Source organism: Typopeltis vanoorti, chromosome 26 (genome assembly GCF_054136105.1).
Source record: "Typopeltis vanoorti isolate ZY-2024b chromosome 26, IOZ_Tvanoo_1.0, whole genome shotgun sequence".
In the NCBI taxonomy this organism is placed as follows: domain Eukaryota; kingdom Metazoa; phylum Arthropoda; class Arachnida; order Uropygi; family Thelyphonidae; genus Typopeltis; species Typopeltis vanoorti.
In genome coordinates, this window is record NC_143574.1 from 19,602,801 (window position 1) to 19,629,317 (window position 26,517).

Here is a 26,517-nt window from a genome sequence, read left to right on the forward strand (position 1 = left end):
CATTAAACTGGTAACAATCCTTCACCATCTTGTATGTCAAAATCAATTTTCCCTTTTCTTCTATTCACAAATCATTGCAAACTGCATTCCATAACCCGACAGAATAGAATTTTGAGAATGAAGGTATATGATACTAATACCATTATAACTTTATACCATATAACCAAAAATAATGAATTTTAAATAAACAATAGAAGCAAAATGGACAGCTTTTAATGATATTATATATAGAGTAGCAAAAGAAGCATTGGAAGAAAAATAGTATAAAAACTAATTAAAGATGATGCTGTGGTATAAAGAAGTAAAACAGCTTCATGGGAAAACAAATTTGCATTTAATAACTGTTTACAAGATCAAATCCATCAGTATATGAAGAATATGAAATGATACAACATAGATAAAGAATATTAAACAGTAATGCTGGAATAGCTTGCATGGTTGGCCAGTGAATAGCATTCTTTCTCTCTGACCCAAAAGGTGTGGGATCAAATCATACCAGGGGCATGGATTTTTATGATTCTCCTACTAATTCTGTGTGGAAAAGAAGTTGCAACTCTACCATGTTTTCTTCTAGCAGTGACTTCATTCCAAAAACACTAGGAGTGAACAAATGTCATCCAGAGGATAGATGTGTGACTTATCTACTGCGCACATATTCATTATGAATACTGGAATAACTACTCCAAGCACAAAGACCATTAAAATCATTAAAGTATATATTATTATAATATATATGGGTACCTCCAGTGCATTCTATGCTCATTGTGGAAGGCCCACTAACATCAACACCAACCATCATTTACACAATACCTTTGTGCAAATGATTTAACTACCATTTGGTTAGTTAAATCATTAACTCATTAACTAACACTTACAACTAACTCTGTCAACCAATTCCACTTATTCATCACTCTCCGAGCAAAAAAATAGTCTTGCACCCTTGCTGATTGCACTCTTGCTTAATTTTCAGGGATGACTCCTTGTTTTTCCCATGCTAGTCATGTCATGTACTGAAAAATATACTCTATATCATTCCTGTAAAACTCACTAACAACTTGTATATCTCTGTCCTCTCTCTCTCCCATTGTCTGCCTATCAACCAGCCTCTATAATCCACAAATCTTTAATCTTTCTTCATATGAGCCCTGCTACCATCTTGGTCACTTGGCCCTAAATCAATTCCAAGAAACCCAGCTGATCAGATCTGTGCACAATAGTCCATATGGGACCATATCAAGTCATTTTGAAGAAGTATAATAACCTCTTTATCTCTGCTCGTCGGTAATCTTATTAGCTACTTTAGCCACTTTTACAATATAACCTCTGAAAGTGGATTTTAACTAAAAATCCACTAGCATCCCACTAAATTCCTAGCTTTATTAATTTCATGCAGCCCAGTTCCATCAATGTTGTAAACTACTGGGAATCTTTTCATCCCAGAAGGCATAGTCTTACAATTTACTGCATTAAATTGGCAACTATTCTTCTTTGCCCTTACTGTCATTCTACCCAGATAATGTAAGACTGGGTAGAGACCGAGTTTTACATTATCAGTATATAACTGAATATTTCCTTTTAGATCTTTTACTGTACCATTAGTATAGAAATTAAATAGCAGTTGCCTGAATACAGAGCTATGTGATATATACTTTTTTTCTCCCAGACTCTGCTCCTCCATAAACTACTTTCTGATGTTTGTCTGTTAGCCACCCTCTTATTCATTTTACAAGTCTCATATCCAAACTCATTTGCTCCAATTTATTTAACAGAGTTCTATGTGATTATGCTGTGAAATGTAAGCAGTATCATCATGTAGCTATTTACCTTATCTAGTTCAGCTGTCACTTTATTATAAAAAGTGAGTAAATTACTGAGGCATTACATACACCAGCCTGGCTGGCTGAGTGGTTAGTGTATCCGCTCTCCAGCCAAAAGGCTGTGGGTTCAAATCCCGCCGTGGGCATGGATGTTTGTGATTGTCTGTGGAAATACTAGTGGTGATGGTCGGTAGTAGATGGCTTTGGTGTAGTTAGTGGATTGAGTGGTGGAGACAGAGTTGTACAGCAAGTGCCCTCCCTCGATGAGTCTTTGAACTCCCTGGAGGTGTCAAATAATAATAATAATAAAAAAAATACTCTACATAAAATCGCGCCCCACCTCCCATTCACACGGCATTCCATTCCTGAATTTTGTCTTTAACTGCCTTTACAATACCTTAACCGTGTGTTGAGGCTTAAGTGCTCTGAAGAATTCATTTTGGAGGTTTAATGGAATATTAACAGCACTGAGAAAGGATTAAAACTAATTTTAATACTTCCAATATTTCATCTGTGTCACAGAGACATCTTCAGGGATTACAAAAAACTTTTTGTAACAACACACACACACACACACACACACACACACACACACACACACACACACACACACACACACACACACAATACAATACACTAGTGAGTGAACCTATATGCACCTTCTTACATCTCTCCCAAGCTCTTCAAGGAAGACTGATGGTTTGTCAGGTAAGTGTCGATGTACTGACAGTAAAAAAAGAAAATATGATTGAAATCTGATGCCAAAGAACAAGAGAAAAGACTCATGATGGCTTGGACATTGCCAGTCAAACAAGGTCCACGTCCCCGATCGAGCAATCAGGGTTGGATCGAAAAATCATGTACTGAAAACAAAGAACTCAAACCTGTAAAGGATGTCAATATGGAATATCAATAGGTACATGAAATGTCCGTACACTATGGGCAACTGGAAAATTGCAGTTGCTTCAAGAAGAAATGAAGAAATACAGATGCGACATCTTGGGTATTTCAGGAATGAGATGAACAGGAGAAACAAATGGTGGAAGAGTTCTCTGGTCAGGAAATGAAACAAGGAGTTCTCTGGGCAGGAAATGAAAGTAAGCATGAAGCAGGCATAGATTTTCTGCTAAGTAACAAGGCCTGTCAGGCAATGATAGGATACAAACCAGTTAGGGAAGGAGTAATGGTTGCAAGATTCAGTGCCCAACCATTTAATATCACAACCATTCAAGTATATGCACTCACTGAAGAGAGTACGGATGAAGACATTGAGAGATTTTACAGAGATCTACAACTAGAAATTAATGAGTTGCCAAAGCAGGATATACTCATCATTGGAGGAGACTGGAATGCAAAGATTGGCAGAAATAACACAGGATGGGAAAAGGTTATGGGAAAATTTGGATATGGAGAAAGAAATGAACGTGGAGAGAATTTGCCATTGATAAATAACAACCTGATGATTTATAATACAAATTCCAACAAAAAGATTGTCATAAATGGACATGGCACTCCTTCGATGGCAGGTACAGGAATATGATTTACCTGATATTAATAGACCAGAAATAGAGAACATCAATTCAACTGTGCAGATCATTCCAAGGAGCTGATATTGATTTGGACCACAGCTTAGTGATTGCAAATATAAGACTAAAACTGAAACAGAAGTACAAAGGAAAGTTCCAAAAGCTAGAGGCATCTCAAGATTAAATGAAGACAGGCTAAGAACATCTTATCAGAACATACTGGAAACCAAGCTTAAGACCACAAGTGAAGAATAAAATATAAACACAAGAGCAGAATGACTAACTACAGTACTAAAAAAAGCGGTAGAGGAAATAATTCATGAAAGAAAAAAGATCAACAAGAAATGGATAACTCAGGAAGCCCTGAAATTAGTACAAGAGAAAAGAGAACTGAAACTTAAAAGACATAATTCAGAGGTAGCAGATTAGTTATACCGTCAAAAATGCAATGAAGTACAGAAAGCAGCAAGATCTGATAAAGCGAAATGGCTGGAGGACCAATGCAAAGATATTGAACAATTGCTATGGAGAATGCAAAAGTAGAGAGGTCTATAAACTTATAAGAAATGTCAATAGGAAGTGGCAAACACGATCAGTAGCAGTCAAAGATGAAGATGGTAAAGTATTGATAGACAAGACTGAAATCATATACAGATGGACAAGATATTACAGCGAACTATATAAAAATGAACTAAATAAATCAAAGAACTAAAAGCAATCTCTCCTCCAGAAGAGATCTTTGAAAATGACATCTTTGAAGAGGAGGTGAGTAAGGCTATAAAACATCTCAAGAACAACAAGAGTCGCGGAAATGACAGTATAATAGGCAAGATGCTAAAATATAGGATAAAATAAGGGAGGTCATGTTTTAGTAATCTACTTACTTATTACAATAAAGTGACTGCTTCCTTGGACAGAGGAGAAGGATACACAGTAATATACTTGGATTTCACAAAAGCTTTTGATACAGTACCTCATGATAAGTTGACAGTCAAACTAGAGCAGATGGGGTTGGATATTAGATTAGTGCATTGGATTGGAGACTGGCTATCTGATAGGTATCAACAAGTTGTGTATGGGGGTGCGATATCCAGGAAAAGGAAAGTCACTAGTGGAGTGCCTGAGGGGTCTGTTTTAGGGCCATTACTATTTAACTTGTATATTAATGATATTGGGGAAGATTTGGATGGAGATATTCAATTGTTTGCAGATGATGCAAAGTTGGGACAAACCATAAAGAGTAGTGAAGATGTTGTTGCCTTGCAAGAAGACTTGAATAGATTGAGTGATTGGGCACGGAAATGGGGATGAGTTCAATGTTGCAAAATGTAAGGTTTTAAATTTTGGAAAACAAAGATGGGATGCAGAATTTATGCTTGGTGAGATTATATTATTAGAGGTAAAGGAAATAAGAGATCTGGGGGTGATAGTGGATAAGGATCTAAAATTCAGGGGACACATTGCCAAAATTGTGAAGACAACACAAAGACTTCTGGGAATGATGAGGAGGACACTGACGTGTAGAAGTAGGGAGATTCTTGTTCTGTTGTATAAAGCTTTGATTAGGCCACACATCGACTATTGTGCCCAGATTTGGTCACCGGGTTTTCAGAAGGATGAAGAGATCTTGGAAAGGGTCCAAAGGCGACTGACTAAGGTAGTTTCTGACCTCTGGAATGTTGAGTATGAGGAAAGATTGAGAAAATGTAATTTGCAGAGTCTGGTGGAGAGGAGGTGGAGGGGAGATATGATAGAGACCTACAAGTGTTGGTAAGGGGTTGTTATAAGAACAATGGTGGAGAAGTTCTACAGAGAATAGTTGGAGATCAGAGGAGAACCAGAGGTCATCCCTAGAAACTGTATAAAGAGGGTGTGAGTAGGGGAGTGAGAGGTGGGTTTTTTCCGTGCAGAGTTGTGAATGATTGGAATGCCTTGCCTGAGAGTGTGGTGTCTGCAAGGAGTTTGAGTGTGTTTAAGGCTCGGTATGATGAGATGTGTGTGTGTGTGATAAAAGGACCTCCCAGATGAGTCTTTGACTCCATGAGGTCTTGGGGTAATAATAATAATAATAATATGGGGGGAGAACTGGTTGTAAAAGAAATGCATAAGCTATATAATGAAATATGGAGATCAGGGTATGCCCCTGAAGAGTGGGAAAAAAATCGGTCTTAGTTGTTCTTCATAAGAAAGGCAGTTCTTTAGAATGCACCAATTACAGAACTATTACACTAATGAGTCATCTTGGCAAAGTGCTGATGAAAATACTTACAGAATGCCCGAAGGGTCATATGGAGGCACACATCTTCCTGATGAGAAAACAGGATTTCGAAAAGATCGAGGTACAGTTCAACAAATACTCGCACTAAGACTAATAGCAGAGAAAGCTCGAAGAAAGAACAAAAGGATATACTGCTGTTTCATGGACTTCCAAAAAGCATTTGATAATATTGACCAAAATATAACATGGGCTGTCTTGGAATCCTATGGGTGGACAATAAATTGTTCTGCCTGTTTGAAAAAGATAAACAGCCAAGCACAAGGAAGAGTTCAGGATAGCTGGTGTGAATGGAGATTGGTTGCCACTAGTCAAGGCACAAGACAAGGGGACCTAATATCACCAGTCATCTTCATCACACATCTGGGAAGAACACTAGATAAGATTAAAGAAGAAGGTGGAGGCATTTCAATAAATTATTATTATTATTATTATTATTGTTCCGGGAAACTCCAAAGAGTCGACAGACTCATCGAGGGAGGCCCTAACATCATGTCAAGAACAACTATTCAACATTCACACAGTATCTATCATACCTTGCCTTGAACTCATTCACGGTCGTAGCAACCATAACAGACTCTGGAAGCTTATTCCACTCATTTACCACTCTCCAAGTAAAGAACCTAGCTCTAACACCCTTGTCAACCACGCTCTTGCCCAGCTTCCATGCATGGCCCCTAGTCCTCCCACCACCAGTCATATTTTCAAAAATATCTTCTGGATCAATCTTATAAAAACCCTTCAGTAATATGAATGTCTCAATCATATCACCCCTCCTTCGCCTATCATCCAATTTCTGCAACCCACAAATCTTCAACCTATTCTCATAAGGTTCATTCCACAGACCTGCTATCATCTTGGTCACTCGTCTCTGGACCCTCTCCACTTCCTACCCATCACAAAGAAACCCTGGTGCCCATAGCTGGGCACAGAAGTCCAGATGGGGTCTTATCAAGGCTTGATACAGAGGAACAACAACTTGTTCGTCTCTGCATGTTAAAGTATTTTTCAGAAGCCAAGTGATTTGGTGAGCTGTTTTAGTTACTTTTGCAATGTGCCCCCTAAACTTCAACTCCCTATCCACCAACACTCCCAAATCCCTGGCCTCATCAATCTCCTGGAGTATGGTTCCACCAATGCGATATACTGCTGCTATTCTTTTCACCCCAAAGTGCATAACCTTACACTTTGCCACATTAAATTGACATCCATTTTTCCTAGCCCAGTCCTCCAAACTATCCAAATCATCCTGTAAAATTTTGACATCCTGTGCACTCACAATTGCTCTACCCAACTTTGCATCATCAGCAAACAAGTGAACACTTCCTCTCAGATCCTTTCCAATATCATTGATGAACAAATTGAAAAGCAGTGGTTCAAGAACAGAGCCCTGTGGCACTCCACTAGTCACAAGACGTCTTTTAGACTCCACTCCTGAATAAACCACTCTTTGATATCTCTCCTTCAACCACCCTCTTATCCATCTCACCAACCCTATATCTATACCCATCTGCTCCAGTTTACTGATTAGGGTTCCATGTGGTATCCTATCAAAGGCGCCTTGGCAAGGTCCAGTAGTATCACTGTAAACCCATTACCCCTATCCAGTTCAGCCGTCACTGTGTTATAAAACGTGAGCAAGTTACTGAGGCATGATCTACCCTTCACAAAACCATGTTGTCCCCCATACAATATCCCATTTTCATCTATCCAATCCTGTATTCTTTTCTTGACTAATTTCTCTAAGACCTTGACAATGATTCCTGATATGCTAATCGGTCGGTAATTTACAACAGCAGTCTTGGAACCACCTTTACGCAGTGGAACTATTTTCTCCTCTTTCCACCCGCTCGGGACTAACCCAGACCCGAGACACAAATTAAACAAAATGGTCAAGGGTACTGACAATTCTTTAGCTGCTTCTCGTACAACACGAGCTAGTATACCATCCAATCCCACAGATGTATTGACATTGAGGTTATGCAATAGACTACTCACCTCCACTTCATTAACCACAATTCCCGTATAATCTACTGGTTTATTCCTTTCTGCAATGTTGCCACCTGGATGATATACTTTTGCAAAGTGCTCACTCAGTAACTCAACTATCTCAACTGATTCAGTTACCTCCCTACCATCGGCATTCTTTAAAATCATTCTGCCATGTACATTTTTCCTTTTACTTGCTACATATCTAAAAAACTGTTTAGGATTCTCTTTAGCTTGCATGGCCAATGTTCTTTCGTAATCCTTTTTTGCTTTTCTTACCACACTCGTCACCCTTCTGGCCTGCGCTTTATACCGTTCATGTGCCTGCCGGTCACCCTTCTCCTTAAATTCCCTCCATAGTTTTTTTTTTGCAACTCAAGCTTAATGGTATTATTCATCCATTTAACCCCTACTTGATTTATTATTCGGACTCTAGGTATACAGTCAGCCATTGCTTCATGCAAGCACTTCTTAACTACCTCCCATGCACTATCAACTTCTAGTCCTTGCAGTTGTACATGCCATGGCACTGAACCAATCAAACTCCTAAGCTTGTCATACTTTCCAGCCCGATAATTCCACATGTACCCTGTCTTAATTGAAAATTCTACACCTTTAGCCACCTCCCAAGTTAAGACTATGATCACTCTCACCGATTGGTGGCAATGTGGTCATATTTGTTACAGCCAAATCCTCAGATGTAATTACTAGGTCAAGCACTCTCTGACCCCTAGTATTTTCCATTACATGCTGTCGCAGATAGTTATCCCTTAATAACTGCATAAAATCCAGTTCCTTCCTCCCGTGTGTCCTCTCCTCACTCCAATCAATGCGACCATAGTTGAAATCTCCCATAATAATCACCCTCCTTCCACCCATTTCTTCTATTTGCTTGTGCATACTGTCACCACCATCTTTTCCATCACCTGGTCTATAGCAGCACCCAATTGTATATTTGAGTTCTGCTAGCCACAATCTCACACCAAATGGCCTCAAATGTGCTCTTTTCTCTATCCTGCAATTCAACTTCTATTCTCCTTGGCTGGAGCTCATTAGCTATCATCAACAATACTCCTCCCCCATTTTATTCTCTCTGTCATTCCTTAACACACTATACCCATCACATTCAATCCCACTAGTTATATCATCTACAGTCAGCCATGTTTCACTAATACCTATAACCTGTGGTCTGGAAGTGCCAACCATGGCCAAAAACTCTTCCTTCTTGTTCCTAATACTCTTAGTATTAGTGTACATGAATTTAAGACCCCCATTAGCCCCAACCCTACCTTGATGCCTTATACTAACTATCCCACTCAGATTTGTTGTCCTTATTTGCTCTGGCATATTATATTCATTCTTACATTCAACTGCCTCCATAAGGACTGTATCTCTACTCCCCCCTTAACAAATCTAGTTTCCCTGAATTTGCACATCCACTACATTCAGCAACACTTTCTCAAGTCTTCTTACACCGTAACCATTCAAATGCAAGCCATCCATCTTATATAGATCCTTTCGCCCATCAAACTCACTCCACACATCCACAGATTCCACACCACTCGTCATACATAACCCACGCATAAAGTCATTCGCAATTATAGCCCTCCTTTTAAACATTTCACTGTCATACCGTGGCAAAAGACTAATCATTCTAACTCTCTCACTCTTTTCTTTTGCTACCTCAAACAATTCATTCAGGTCTTCTATCATTTCCATTTTATCTCCTTTCAAATCATTCGTACCTGCCACAACAATCATTTCTTTCACCCTTTCCTTTTGCTCTCTAATAAACTCAGTTACGTCCTTTATGGTCGCACCAGGTTGGTACGATTTTGTCAAATCCTCTACTAACACACCTCGTACTAACGAGTCTCCATACAGCACTCTATCCTTCATTTTGTTCATGTTCACATTCATACATCTATTTTTCCTGTCATACCTTTTATTATTGGTTGGTTCATTCAGTCTACTTTTGTTCATGCACTCTAGCTGCTGTTTTGCTCTTTCTATCGCACTATTCAACAACGTGATCTCACTCAATGCATCTATCTCATCTTTTTTGTTCTCTGAGAAACCATTTATACTATCATTCACACTTTCTACATTCACACTCTCACAATTTTCATGTACAACCTTGCCGTTTCTTGTCATATCCCTATTTCCTTCATTCTGAAGGTTGACAAAAATATCACCCTCACGATCCGAAATACACTTCAATTCCTCATTCTCCCTACATTTTCTACACACATTCAATCCTTTATTATCATCTAACCACACTCCGACCGCACTCCGCAAAGCGTACATTTCACAGCTAGTACACTGACTCATTTCTTTTATGCTACCGTTCTTTGATAACGATGGCGAACCTTCATTACTGGCCGCCATTTTCCTTCGCACAGGTGCCATACTTATTTGCAACATGTTTTGTCAAATTATACGTTATAACACACCAAAAATAGACGCACTAAAATACGCAAGGCAAACAAAACAAAACTACACAATATTAAGTAATTTGTATCGATAACTGAAAATGATACTTATCTTATCTGGAGCTTGCACGAACATTACACATTACGAATTCATCTAGCGGCGACTTCCCGACATAGATTATGTTATAAAACACGTTAGTACACTAACCACGCTAATAAAGCTCCAATAATATACCAAAATTACACACTTAAGTCCATTAAATTGAATCCAAAACATCAATGCATGAGAATAAACTACCAAAAGAAATGGCATGAGAATAAACTACCTCTGCTTTGCAGATGACATCATCCTGATTGAAAGACAGAACAAGGCCGGAACAGACATTGCAAACACTATATGCAGAAGGAAAAAGATATGGACTAAATATCAATTTTGAAAAAATATATTCGGACAACAGAAGTTACTGAACAAAGTTGCCATAGACTGGAAAATGTGGAACACTTCACATATCTTGGATACCACAAGATGCATGACTTGGACCCAAAAAAAGAGGTAAAAATTAGAATAGCTAGAGCAACAACTATCTTAAAAGCCATGGAAAAAATATGGAAGAGCCGAGCTAAGGATACACACTGAACTGCATATTGTAGAAACCAGTATCTACAGCAGCATGCTCTATGGATGTGAGGCCTGAGTACTCCTGAAAGAATCTGAAAGGAGGATATTATCATTCGAGAGGAAGTACTATAGAAAGATTTTGAGAATAAGCTGGATCCAGAAAGTGAACAATGAGGAAATCTATAGATAAATACAACCAAAAGAAAACCTGATTATTTCTGATCCTTTTGATTATTTTCTGGATCAGAAAATAATCAAAAGGAAACTACGTCTATTTGGCCATATGTGTAGAATGAATGATGAGAGGAAACTAAAAATACTGCTGTTTGGGATAATTGAAGGAAAGAACAAAAGAGGAAGACCAAACAGAGAATGGGGCGATGACATTGTCAAATGGTGCCGAAACTCTGTACATAAACTGAGTCATCTTGCACAAATAGAATGCAATGGAAGAATCATATCAAGATGGCATCAGACACCTACTGGCATTGAACCCATGGTGGTTGATTGAATTTAGGACTCACAATTTTACAGGTTATAGCTAAATGAAAAAAAGGCAACATTTATATGAGAAATATTACATTAGCACATACGTTGAGTCTGAGACTGGAAATTTGTGCACAAATGTTTTTTCATGGGCACATGAGCAGCAAAAATTAGAGGTAACATTTCTGGGCATCTTTCCTATATCCAGACTCTCATTGAACAGCCGAGTCAACAGAGCTGTCAGTTCTTGAGCACATTCTCCCTAAAGAAGTGGCACTCATCCACACACTCTCCTCATGCACTTCTAAACTTTGAACCCTCTCCATTCTTCTAGTAATAAAACCTACATTTCCTGGATGAAATACCCTAATAAAGTGATAATGATGCAACTCTGTTATGAATTTTGCATCAGTCACTCCCATTTTCATCTAACAATGCTATTCTTCCACAATCATTTCTCTTCTCCTACTGACCACATAAAGAAAGAATCCTTTGGATTTTCTTTGGATCTCAGGGTTCTCTTCTCTCCCACCCCCTCATTTTTAAATATTGCCTTCTTTACCATGCTGTTTATATTCCTGGCCTGCTTATATTGTTCATGCATCTGCCCCCCCCCCCCCCCCCTCTTTCCTCATACTTCCATAATCCCATTTTCTTCTGCAGCTCCTGTTTGATATCATTTGCTATCGACTATACCAAATTTTGTTCTCCTTTTCATTCGAGATGTAAAAATAAGTATTTCTTCACTAATTACGTAATCAAAGTGGATATTAGATCTAGCATTATTTCAAAGCTTAATGTAGAAACTATGAAAGTTTTGTAAGTTGCGGGAATACATTCCTTGGCATCCCCGAGTTGCCTTAGTGTAGACTACTTAAAAGACGTAGGTGCTGCCCAAGCATATATATATTCACCTTTTATTAGTGTATTTTGGTAAAGTTTCACTTGCCTGACAGCTGTTTCGAACTGGGTGGTTCTCTTCAGAGACCACTCAGAAACCTTAAGAGAGCAAAACCTCTCTTTCAGTACTAAGGAATTTGAAATGTCTGAGAAATGAATTTTTCATAAGTGAACTCTTGGTTTGTGCTTAAAAGTGATTACTAAAATCAAGAACCAAAAAAAGCTTCACTTCAGCAATGCAAAATTACATAAGCAAAGCTTTGCATAAAATTACATAAGCTTTGCTTTTTAATTTTGTATTGCCGAACTGAAGCCTTTTGGCTTTTTATTTTAGTAATTTCTTCACTAATTTCCATGCATTGGTGTGATATCTTGCCCCTTCTAATTCTTCCGTTCATGGAACTTTCCAAGCTGATTGCTAAGATTATTATTTTCACCTGCCTTATAATCCTACATAAATTCCTGTCTCATTGATACTTCTGCATGTTGGTGAATGACCATGTAGTCAAGACTGCATGGTCACTCCAACTGGGGACAGAGATGACATTTAATTATAATCAGATCATCCGATGCTGAAACCAAATCCCAAACTCTTAATCCTTTTGTTCCTTCTACTATATGTTGCTTCTCAAGAATTCCAGAAATTCCATTCCTTTTGCTGTTTCCTCTTCCCAGTTGATATTGTGGTAGTTAAAATCTCGTTTTACACTTGCCAAACTCATCTGTCTAAACATTTTCTGCTCTTCACCCTTGCTCTTCACCCTGGCCTATAGCAACATCCCATTAAATATCCTGTCCTGCCTGCCCCTACCTCTCCCCATATACGTTCAAAACCATTAGTGCCATTTCCCTCAAAATCTTCCACTATGAGAGGACACAACTTCTCACTTATCATAAGGAATACTTCACCACTATGTTAGCCCTTTCTATTCTGCTGAAATATGCTATACCATGCTACTTCTACTCCTGTCAATATATCATCTTCAGTCAACTGATCCTAATAATTTTTGGGACAATTCATCTCTTTTGTTTCTAATACTCCTGGCATTCCTTTTGCCAAAAAACATTAGCAATGCATTTTCAGTGTTTCTATATCTGTTATTATTCCCTCCAGACTCCATTGGACTCTGCATTACACCATATATGTTTGCTCCTTGCTCCCAGTGAATATTCTCACAAGAGGCTGTCCCCTGCTACAGTCTACCCTGACAATTCTAGTTTCCCTTCATTAACATACTCACTTGCTCTGAGAACAATATTCTCTTCAGATACCCACATCTTTCCTCATTCAAATGTGGTCTGTCTCTTGCTTACAGATCTCTACTGTCCTCAAATATACTCCAGGTTTCCACATAATCCAAGCCTCTTGTTTGATACATTCTCGCTATTGTGCCATTCATTATTAATGCTCTTCTCCTCAGCTATGCATTATCGTATCTAGTAACACACACTATCTTCCCTCTCACACTTTCTGGTGTACAATCTCATAGCATAACCTCAGATCTTTTGCTACCTGATTCACACTACCTCTCAGATCACTCACACAATTGCAATCCACACTTTCACCTTTTTAATTGCTATAGTCACACTGTCTATTATTCCTCCAGGTAAGCTCTCCTTTGGCATTCTATTTTGCACTCCACAAATCATTAAATCTCTATACATCACACCTTTCATTTCTCCATTCATTCCTTGCTCACTTGCATCTCCCCCCCCCAATACTCTTTCTCCTTGCATTCCACTTACCTACTTTTGTCATCTCTCCATCTCTAGCTCCTGCACTGTCTTATTGCCTTCCTCTTATTTCCACTCTTCTGCTGGTTCTACTATGTCTCCCTCTCTCTCTCTCTCTCTCTCTCTCTCTTTTGTTCGCTTCTTCTTCTTTCACACAATTTCCTTCACTCCCTCTCTTGTTTGCTTCATACTAGTTAGCCTTCCAGGTCTCCACAACCTCCCAATCTCCAAGGAATCCAGGTGACCAGACCCGAGCACAGTAATCCAAATGTGGAAGTATCAACACCTTATAATGGGGAACAACTGCCTCTTTATCTCTGGATATTAGTGTGTTCTTCAATAACCAAGTAATCCTATGTGCAATCTTGGACACCTTAGCAATGTGCCCTCTGCTAAGGTACCAACACCCCCAAGTCCATAGCCTCATCAATCTCTTGGAGTGCCATTCCCTCAATGTAGTACACAGTTGGTAATCTTTTAATCCCAAAATGCATAACTTTACAGTTTTCCACATTTAACTGACATTCTTTACCATTTGCCCATTTTGCCAGCTTATTTAAATCATCAAACTCTCAACATCAGCTTAATTTTTTATTGCACTACCCAACTTTGCATCATCAGCAAACAACTGAATATCTCCCTTCAAGCCATTTCCTATATCATTTATGTACAAATTAAACAATAACTCCCAAGCACAGAGCCCCGAGGCACACACACACCACTGGTCACCTGCCTCATCCTGGACTCTGCTCCTCCATATACTTTCTGGTATCTCTCAAGGAGCGATTCTCTAATCCTTATCACCAGTTTAGTATTCATCCTCATCTGCTCTAATTTGAGAAACAGTATTTCATGGGATATCCTGTCAAAAGCCTTATCAAAATTATTATTATTATTATTGTTATTATTCCTGATATCTCCAAGGAGTCCGAAGACTCATCGAGGGAGGACACCTACAACTGTCTCAACCACTACACCGAACCTCTACTACGGATCATCTCCATCAATGCCATCTACCGCCCACCTCCACAACTAGTATTTTTTGTCTGTAAATTGCGTGTGTCTGAAGGGCCGATTTGTCTGTATGTGGGATGAAAAACCCGGGAGAAAAAACCCTGCTATCTCCATATCAGATCGGCTAACTCACCTTCAATTGAAATCGTCCAGATAAAGATTCCTCCCGTTGCGACGAGAATTGAACTTATGCCTATTCCAATTGAAAGGTGCAATATACCGTCATTCTTCCAACTGCACTACGGAGGCTGTGTAGCCATTACCCTTGTCCAACTCATATGCCATTTTATTGTAAAAAGTTAATAAATGATAAGGCAGGATCAACCTTTAATAAAACAATGTTGGCCCCTACAGAATATCATATTCTGATCCACCCATTCTTGAATTCTGTCCTTAACCAACTTTTTCAATACTCTTACCACCACTCCCGAGAGATGGTGATCGACCTATAATTAACTACCGCAGTCTTAGAGCCTCCTTTATGCAAAGGAACCCTTTGGCTTCCTTCCACTCCCTAGAGACCATGCCAGAGTTCAAACTTAAGTTAAATAACCAAGTAAGAGGTGTTGACAATTCCTTTGCACATTCAAGCAACATCTGAACTGATATTCCATCCAAACCAACAGCAGTGTTTGCATTTAAATTCTGCAATATACCGAGTACCTGTGATTTCTTAACTTCAATTCTCACATTAGTTATTGTTAGAGGTACAGAGATATCCTCACTTGGGTGATAGACTTTTGAAAAGAGATCACTCAGTAACTTTACTATACATCTGAATTGGTCACCTCAACACCATCAGCACCCACTATTGTTATCCTTTCGAAGTCGTTCTTCCTTTTACTTGCCACATAACAGAAGAACTCTTTGGGATTACCCTTGATCTCCTTGGCTCAGGTCTTCTCATAATCTGATTTAGCTTTTTTTACTATGCTGGTAACCTTCCTAGCTTGAGTCTTGTACTGCTCATGGGTGTACTGCTTGCCCTTCTCCTTGTAAATTCTCCATAACATTTTCTTTTTTTGCAGATCAAGCCTGATACTACTACTACTCATCCATCTAATGCCTATCTTGTTTGTCTTCCTGACCATGGGAATACATTCTGATATTGCCTTCCTCAGACATCCACTGATTATATCCCATCCACTGCTAACATCTTTCCCCTGCAATATGCTCTGCCATGGGATGGCTGTAAGCTCACTCTGAAGCTTGTTATAATTACCTAACATGTAGTTCTGCCCCTTAAGAGAGAAATCCAAAAATTTTGCTAACTCTCAAGTCAATACCACATGATCGCTTTCACCAGTTGGAGGTAACGAGGACACCATACTTATGCATATATCCTCTGAACCTATGACCAGATCTAACACTCTCACGCTACGAGTCCCTTCAGTTATGTGCTGTTTCAAGTAATTATCTCTTAGGTGTATGAATTCCATTTACTTTTTGCCACATGATATTTCCTCCTTCCAGTTGATATCACCATAATTAAAATCCCCCAAAATAATCACTAATCCTGCACTCATTGCACTAATTTGCTGATGTATGAATTCAATATCATCCCCTGTACTCCCTGGCCTATAGCAGCAACCAACTGTATATTTGGTTGCATTGGTCACTATTTCACACTGCCTCACATGAACCATCATTCAAACATCTATCCTATTGATATACTACTTTCTTTGGCTGCAACTCATCAGCTACCATCAACAGTACCCCCCCCCCCCCCCCCGTTCTATCTTCCCTGAAAATACTGTACCAATCACATTCAATTCTAGTAACCACATCTTCTGCTCACAGCCAAGTATCACTAATGCCTACTACTTTTGGTGAGATTGCACTGACTAATACCAAAAATTCTTCCTTCTTATTTTGAATGCTTCTTGCATTAGTATACAAAAATTGTAGATTTCCTTTAGTTCTTGTACCAGCTTTAGAACTGATATATATGTCACTAATTTCAGTAGTAACATGCTGATTTTTATTACCCAATCTTTTCGATTTTAGTTTCCCTGCCTAATTACTTCAACTTGTTCAGAAAACAGTAACTTCTTCAATCGCTTATGACCTTCCATGTTCAAATGCAGCCCATCTCTTGCATACAGCTGTCTTTTTCCTTCAAATACACTCCAGATATCAACAAATTCCAGACCTCTTTTCTTGCAGTTATATCATTCATTATCATCGTTCATCTCCTTACCTCATAACTGGCAAAATGAGGCAGCACAAACACACGATCCTCCCATTGACACTTTTCTTCTTCACGATATCTAACAATGTGGGGTGTTGCTACAGACCCAGGAGCACAGAGGGTGGGGACCAGGAAATGTTTAGACTGTTGATTTTGGCAAGTGCAAGAAGAGTGATTGTTATGGAAGATTTTAACTACAGTAGTATAAACTGGGGAGAGGAAAATGCATGTAGCAATTGGGGAATGGAATTTCTAGAATTCTTGAGGGACAAATGTCTTAGGCAACATGTAATAGAGGGAACAAGAGGTTCAAGAGTTTTGGATTTGGTTATAGCATCAGAAGAGTTGATAATAACTGAGATGACATCTCTCCCACCAGTTGGAGAGAGTGACCATATTGTTTTGACTTGGAAAATGAATAGGCATGCAGAAGTATCAAAGAGAAGGGAACATATGTGGAATTATAAGGCAGGTGATTATTATAGTCTAAGACGTCAACTTTGGGAAGTTTCATGGAGGGAGGAAATGGAAGGCCGGGATATCATTAGTGCATGGAAAATTATGAAAGAATATTTGTTAGCAGTAATGGTAAGTTGCATACCACAAGTAAACAAGAGAACACAATTTGGAGTAAAGTGGATGACAAACAATATTAAACAGGAACTGCATGCACAAAAAAGAGGCTATGGAAGAGATATAAGGAGACAGGTGAAGAGAAGATGCATGAAGAGTATAAGACACAGGCCAGAAGAGTGACTAGTATGGTAAGGAAGACGAAACTGGAATACGAGAGGAGATTGGTCCTAAGTTCCAAAGAAAATCCTAGGGAATTTTTTAGATATGTGGCCAGTAGGAGGAGAAATGACTGTGGAAGAATGATATTGTGTGATAAAAATGGGAATAGAGTGACTGATGCAGAGGACATTGTGGAATTGTTCAATGAACACTTTATTGGGTATTTCATCCTGGAGGAATCAGTTTTAATGCTAGAGGGATTGGGCAGGTTCGAGGTTTGGAGGTACAGGAGGAGAGTGTGTTTCAAATACTGAGTACTCTGGATATTATTTCACCATGAGTTTTGAGAGAATGTGCTAAGGAACTGACATTGCCTTTGACCTGACTTTTCAATAAAAGTCTGGCTATGGGAAAGGTGCCCATGGAATGGAAGGAAGGTGAGATAGTGTCATTGCATAAGGACGGTAGCAGACTGGAAGTGTCTAATTATAGGCCAGTTTGTGTGTCATCAGTAGTTGTTAAGATCTTGGAGAAAGTAATGAAAGACTGTATACAGCATTGGGCAGATGTGGGTAATGTTATCTATGAGAGTCAACATGGATTTGTGAAGGGGTGCTCTTGTTTTAGCAATATGCTAGCCTTTTATGATAAAGTTACAAGAGCATTAGATGAGGGAAAGGCATATACTGCCATTTTCTTAGACTTAGCGAAGGCATTTGACAGGGTGCCACATGATATGCTGATATTCAAGTTGCAGCACATGGGTCTGGATGTCAGATTGGTCAAGTGGATTCAGGATTGGCTGTCTGATTGGTATCAGAGAGTTGTGTATGGTGGAGCAGTTTCAAGGAAGCAGAGAGTTATAAGTGGGGTCCCACAGGGCTCAGTACTGGGCCCTATATTGTTAAACCTTTATATCAGTGACATTATCATGGATTGCAAGGGGATATTCAGTTGTTTGCAGATGATGCATAGCTGGGAAGGAATATTAGTAATATTGCAGTTGCGGCAGCCCTGCAAGAGTATTTGAATAAGCTAGACAGATGGGCAAATGAATGGGGATGTTGGTTTAATGCAGCAAAATGTAAGGGCTTGAGGTTTTGGACACATCAATGGGACACTGTACTCTATTGGAGAAGCTATACTGGAGAAAATAGGGGAGAGAAGAGAGCTGGGGTTGATGATTGGTAAAAACCTGAAATTTAGGGGACATATTGCAAAGGTGGTGAAGATAACACAGAGGATTGCTGTAATGAGAAGGACACTGACTTGGAGATAAAAGTGTTATCATTCCATTGTGTAAGACTCTGATCAGACCAAACGTAGACTGTTGTTCTCAGATTTGGTCCCCAGGATTTTAAAGGGATAAATTAACTGTGGCAAGTCTACAAAGGCAGATAAAAAGATGGTTTCATGACTGTACAATGTTAGTTATGAGGATTGGCTGAGGGAATGCGGACTGCAGAGTTTGGTGGATAGAAGAAGGAAGGTGATATGATTGAAACTTTTAAACTGTTGAGAGGTGGTTACAGGGTTGACACTGGGGAGTTCTTTCACTTGATTGAACAGTGGGAAGGAGTGATGACAAGGAGCCATCCCTGGAAGTGACGAAAGGAAACTGTGAGGTGAGCAAGAGGATAATAGTGGTTTCTTTGCATGGAGGGTGGTTGAATCATGGAATGCATTGTCTGATAGAGTGGTGAGAGTGAGAACGGTCAATTAGTTTAAGGAGTGGTATGATAGACATTGTGTTTCCTAGGAGGGACCTCCCACATGAGTCTTGGTAGACTTTATGTTTCTTAGGAAGGACCTCCCATGATGAGTCTTTTGACTCCATGGAGGCCTGAATTATAATAATAATAATAAAAGTCATTTTATGCTTACTAATATGATGTTAAAACCTAAAATGACTGTTTTTTGTAATTTTTTTATTTGCATTCCACATTTTTTCCACAGTGCTTTAATATATACAGAACAAAGATAGACTGAAGAAATTAAAGTAATTATCCATAGTGATTCATTAAATCCCATATTTAATAATGATAGATGAAATAATAAAAGAAGTAAACACGGTGGGAAAATGTTGAATACAAATAAAAAAAATGACAAGAAAAATCAGATATGATGATGATGATATCATTTTCTGCTTCCTCTTTGAGTGCTATCTCCTATTGGAGGTCAGCAATGATCTTGGCTAGTTTTGAGTGATCCTCAGCTACTCTCATATTGGATGATTTGGTGGCAAGAGCAGGTTTGGTGGGGAAATCACAACCAACAAGTGTCTTGGGTAGGACTGGTTATAGACCTAAACATGAACTGCTGTGTTTATTTACCAATGCCAGAAGTATCAGAAATAAGGGAGATGAAATTATTATTATTATTATTACGGGTATCTCCATTGAGTCAGTAGACTCATCGCAGGAGACCCAAACTAGCAAAACAATATCTGTCATATCTCTTCTTAATTCATTTACAGACGAAGAGCTCACAACTAAGTCAGGCAATGAATACCACTCATTCACCACCCTCCAAGCAAAAAACCTTGTTCTGACACCCTTGTTAACCACACTCTTCTTTAATTTCCAGGGATGACCTCTTGTTCTTCCATCACTATCACACAGCTGAAACATTTCCCCTGCATCAATCCTATAAAAACCTTTCAGTAATTTAAATGTTTCTATCATATCCCCTCTTCTTTGCCTATCAACCAATCTCTGCAATCCACAAGTTCTCAATCTATCAATGTAGAGAGCATTTTTTACATCACTCACCAACTTGGTCACTCTTCTCTGAACCCTCTCCACAGCCTCCTCATCTCCAAGGAATCCAGGTGACCAGACCTGAGCACAGTAATCCAAATGTGGAAGTATCAATGCTTTATACAGGGGAATAATAACCTCTTTATCTCTGGATGTCAGTGTGTTCCTCAACAACCAAGTAATCCTATGTGCAATCTTGGACACCTTAGCAATGTGTCCTCTGAACTTCATCTCCCTATCTACCAACACCCCCTAAGTCCCTAGCCTCATCAATCTCTTGGAGTACCTTTCCATCAATGTAGTACACAGCTGGTAATCTTTTAATCCCAAAATGCATGACTTTACACTTTTCCACATTGAACTGACATCCATTATCTTTTGTCCATTTTACCAGCTTATTTAAATCATCCTGCAAACTTTCAACATCAGCTTGATTTTTTATTGTGCTACCCAACTTTGCATCATCAGCAATCAACTGAATATCTCCCTTTAAGCCATTTCCTATAACATTTATATACAAATTAAACAACAATGGCCCAAGCACAGAGCAAATATATACAAATTGTTTCACTGATTGAGTTTATTTGCCCCAAAATCATTCGAATAAGTGAAATATATTTGAATGAAGATATCCTAATGGGAATAGAAATGGAAGGATAATTGAATATCTCAACAGTGTCTTCTGCAGCAGTTACCATTCTACCCTTTACATCCATTAACATCAGCAGGGGAATTATGTCAGCATGAAAGAGGGAAATAGTGTTAACAGTAATGAGGAGGTGTGGTATAAAGTGGAGTTGACAAGAAGACATATTTAGTTGGATGTTGCTATAGGCCAGGGAATGTGGAGGGTGGTAAGGAAGAAATGTATAAACAACTTTGATTAGTGAACAAAGGGAGGGTAATTATTATGGGCAATTTTAATTATGGAGGTATAAATTGGAGTGAAGACTGTCCATGGAAGCAGTCACCTTATTGTGATAAGTAAGTAGATTACTAAAACATGACATCCCTTTAGCAAATCCATGCTGTCCATCAAAGATAATACCATTGTTGTCAACCCAACTCTGGATCCTAGTTCTCACAAGCTTCTCCAACAATTTAACCACAATACCTGACCCACAGATAGACCTATAGTTTGATGCTTGAGTTCGATCACCTCCTTTATGAAGTGGCACAATCTTACCTTCCTTCCATTCCTTAGGAACTTGACCGAGTGCAAGACTCATATTAAAAAAATATGTCAAGGCAGGTGTCAACTCCCTGGCACATTCCTTCAGATTATGTGGTGATATATTATCAAGTCCCACAGCCTTATTAACATCTAGTTTACTCAACTCCCCATACACCTTTTGCTCACTTACAGTCAGTCTCTCCTCCCTATCATCAACTGCTCTCAATCTCTCCATGAAGTCACAATCACAAGATTGAAAGACCTTTATGAACTGCTCATTAAGTATCTCCACTACACCTTCTGCAACAGCTGTCTTTATACCATTTTCTCCAATCAATGTCATCCTTCCATAATCATTCTTTCTTTTGCTGGCTATATATCGAAAGAACTCCTTAGGATTCTTTTTGGCTTCATTAGCTAACTGCTGTTCATAACTCTCTTTAACTACCCTCACCAACCAAGCCACCCTCTTTGCCTGGTCATTGTAGACCTCATGGAATTGGTTATTTCTGCTTCTTCTGCTGCCTCCACAATGTCCTTTTTCTCTGTATCACATGCTTAATCTCTTTATTCATCCATCTCACACCTACCTTATTTAACCTTCTCATCCTTGGAATACATTTAGACATTGCATCTACTAGACCAGGTGTTCCCTACCCTATAGGCGCCCGTCAACCAATTTGTGTGTGCCCGCAGCTGTTCAACAGTATGCCATATAGTTTGAAATAATCACGTGCACATCACGCAACAATTCATGGCATGCTATATGACACATGTATTAATGACACATGACGAGTATTAAATGCATACAACGTAAGGTAGATGCGCATTCGACGTTGTTCATTATCTGTTGTTAGTTATATGCGCATAATTTTAACGGTGTTTGGTACTTAAATTTTTGAAATATTTTGATTTTTAATCCTAAAATGAGTGAATCAAGTAAAAGATAACGAACTTATAATTTTAACACTGACTGGGAGGAAACATTTTGTTTCATTAATTTTAAAGATAATTGTGTTTGTTTGTTGTGCAACAGTAGCATTGCAATTTTGAAAAAACATAATGTTGAATGTCACTTCCAGACAATGCATGCCACTTTCCACATAGCAAAAGAACAGAACTCTAGGATTTCTTTTGGCCTTATCAGCTAGCTTTCTGTCATAATTAGCTTTGGCCTTGCTTACCCTTCTTGCATGTGCCATGTACTTCTCATGGGCATGCGGATCACGTTTTCCTTTATATTCCATCCAAACTTTTTCTTTGTTTGCAACTCCTGCCTAATGATGCTATTCATTCATCTAACTTCTGCCCAATTTATCATCCAGACTCTGAGTATACATTCTGATACTGCTTTCTTTCTTCACACATCCCTTGACCACTTCTCATGCACTACCAACATCTCTGCTCTCCAAATTCTTATGCCAAGGCCCTTCTGAAAGCTGACTCAGTTTTTCATAATCACCTACTTTGTAATTCCACATATATCCCTTCTTAACAGAAAATTCTGCATGTTAGCAATCTCAGATGTCAAAATTACATTATCACTTTTGCCAAGCAGAGGCTGCATAACTAGATTGTTAATGTTAAGTTCTCAGATTCTCTGATCAGATTCAATATTCTTGAAATTCACCTGCAATTACATGCTGCCTCAGGTAATTATCTCTTGAAAGTCGTATAAATTCCTTCCCTGTGACCAATTGAAATTCCCTTTGACCTGCACTCATTGTGCTAATTTGCCAGTGCATACCATTTGCCTTTTTACTTATATCCTCTGGATTATAGCAGCAGTCAGTTACATATTTTGTGTTGTTAGCCTCTATCTCACAGCAGATAGCCTCAAATGAACTGTCCTCTGTATCCCTGTCCACCTGTTATGCTTCTGCTCTTTTTTGGTTTTGATTCTTCTGCTATCATTAGCAAAGCCCCCTCCCATACCCATCCCCATCCTGTTCCTTCTCTCTTCTCTGAACATACTATATCCTTTGCATTCTATTCTTATACCATTTTTGATAAACCAAGTCTCACTAATGCCTATAACATTTGGCCTAGTTGAGCTAAGCAATGCCAAAAACTCCTTGCCCTTATTTTGAATACTTCTAGTAATAGTATACATAAACTGCAATACCCCACTTCATCCTACCACCTCCCTTACATTTTGTGTCGCTTATCTCACTAAAGTTAAGAACCTGGGGTGCTACATTTAGCATCATGTGATCACTCTCCATTTACTAACCTCTTGATTTCCTGGACCCACATTCACCTACTTCTACTCTAAACATTCTATTTTTTCTGACTCTGTACTTCTGAACTTTCATTGAACAACACTTTCTCAAGACTCCTGACTCCAAAGCCATTCAAATGCAAGTGTCCACTTTATGTAAATTTTTTCTTCCATCAAACTCACATCTACACATCTACAAACTCCACTTATCATTGTGATTGAATATCATCAAGCTGATTTGCATTCTGTTATGTATTTTATAAATGATGTGGTGCAATATATATAAGGGAGACAAGTATTATGAAGAATTGAAAGTGAAAGAATCAGGTGTATCAGGTGTTGATTGGGTTAGACGTTAATAAGGATATGGGAATGGATGACACAATCACCACATATTCTTAAGGAATGTGCACCAGAGTTAGCTATGCTCTTGACCTGGTTATGTAATGAAAGTCTTGCAGTGGGTAGGGTTACTAAGGTGTGGAAAGAAGGCAAAATAGTACCACTCTACAAGCATGGTTCTAGGACAGATGTCTCCAATTATAGACCAGTCTGTAATGTAATGTAAAAAAGGTAACAAATGTGTTAGATAAGGAAAAATCATATACAGTGATATTCTTGGACTTTGCAAAAGCATTTGATAGATTACCACATGATAAGTTGGCATACAAGCTGCAAAAGATAGAAATAGATAGCACATTGGTTGGATAGGAGATTGGCTCTCTGAATGATACCAGCAGGTTGTGAATGATGGAGCAGTGTCTCAAAAAAAAGGAGGGTAACTAATGGTGTATCCCAGGGTTCTGTTCTTGGGCTCCTGCTGTTTAACTTGTTTGTAAATGATACACTGACTGGGGATCTTCGGTTGTTTGCTGATGATCCACAGTTGGGAGGAATTTTAAGTAGCACTGCTGATGTTAATTCCCTTCAGGAAATTTGAATAGACTCTTTACTTAAACAAAGGAGTAGGGTTGTAGTTTAATATCAATAAGTGCAAGGTGTTGCATTTTGGAGTGCAGAAATATGAGGCTGTGTACTATATCGATAGTGCCGTACTGCAGGAAGTGGACGAGATTAGAGATTTGGGAATGATGGTTGACAGTAGACTGAAGTTTAGAGGGCATATTGTTAGTGTTGCAAAGGTTGCACATCATAGTGCTGCTATGATAAGAAATACTCTAACATGTAGGGATAAGGAAGTGGTTGTGCCACTATATAAGGCACTGGTCAGACCACACTTGGACTATTGTGCTCAAAACTGGTCACCTGGTTATCAATGTGATGTGGAGACATTGGAGAGGTCCAGAGACGAGTGATTAAGACAATGTCGGGACTTTGGAAATGCTGGCTATGGAGAGAGGTTGAAGAAATGTGGATTGCAGAGTTTGGTGGATAGGAGGAAGAGAGGTGATATGATAGAGACGTCTAAGTTAGTGAGAGGATTTTATCAGATTAATCCCGAGAGGATTATAAAAAGAGTAGAAGGTGAGAGGGGAAGAACTAGAGGTCATTCCTGAAAGTTATGTAAGAGTATGGTGAAGAAGGGTGTGAGGAGTAGATTTTTTACATGGAGAATTGTCAGTGAATGGAATGCATTACCAGAATGTGATGTTAATGCAGGAGTGTTAAGGATTTTAAGATTCGGTATGATAAATATGTTGTCAGTTGAATGAACCTCCCACGATGAGTCTTCTGACTTCATGGAGGATGCAGTAATAATAATAATAATAAATGTGTTTTATATTGCCAGTAATAAGCTAGTGGGTCATTAATTTTATATATTTTCCTTTTCATCTTTTTCTGTACATAATTATTCACTCAAAAATAGTTGGAATAAGTGAAACATGGTTGGATAAGAATGATATTTTGATGAGGGATGATGAGGATAGGGAAGGCAAAGAGATAGGAGAGTGTTACCAATGATAGTAAGGAAATTATTATTATTATTATTACTACATAACACCTCCAAGGAGTCCAAAAACTCATCGAGCGAGGGCACCTACTCTACAACTCTCTGTCTTCACCACTTCATCCACTAAAACCACTACAACCATCATCATCATCTACACCAATGCCATCTACTGGCCACCTCCACCAGTATTTTCACAGACAATCACAAACACCCATGCCTATGGCAAGATCCGAACTTGTCTTACTATGGTCAGACAGGAAGATCTGTCAATAAATGTATCTCTGAACATCAGGACCACATCCAGCTAATCAAGTCTCACAAATCTGGCCTGGCACAACATGCGATTGAAAACAATAGCCGCAGGATCCAGTGGGAAAACACCAATCTGCTATATAAATCCACATATAAACATTAACGTTTATACAAAGAAAGTGCTGCAGCCCTACTTCATCGACCTAGTTTCAATTGTAATGACTGTCTTACTATTCCTAAAGTGTGGGAAATGGTCATCCTCAACTGTATGAATTTAATAAATTTGTAATATTAGGTTGTTGTTTTTTTAACTCATCTATTTTTATTTATTTTCAGCCCAATAGTTTTAACCTATGAACATGTGACTGTATGACTTAGAGGGTTTCTAATTTAAGGTATGTGCTCTGCTGTTTCTTTATTCAAATTCCTTATTGTTGTTCACTGTGTGTACTGATGATGTCCTATGATACAGAAGATGAAA

The 26,517-nt window shown here is 38.7% G+C and overlaps 1 protein-coding gene across 6 annotated transcripts in view; it reads left to right on the plus strand.

The window, feature by feature from the left end:
- LOC150092385 (DNA polymerase epsilon subunit 3-like) overlaps positions 1-26,517 on the plus strand; it is a 119,547-nt gene that overhangs the window by 1,263 nt on the left and 91,767 nt on the right. For 2 of the 6 annotated variants that reach the window (XM_090414986.1, XM_090414985.1), the window contains exon 2: positions 26,373-26,431. The exons of the other annotated variants lie outside the window; for them this stretch is intronic. The gene's annotated coding sequence lies outside the window, so the exon portion shown is untranslated. The remainder of the gene's footprint in view (positions 1-26,372; positions 26,432-26,517) is intronic. 6 annotated transcript variants of the gene reach the window in all.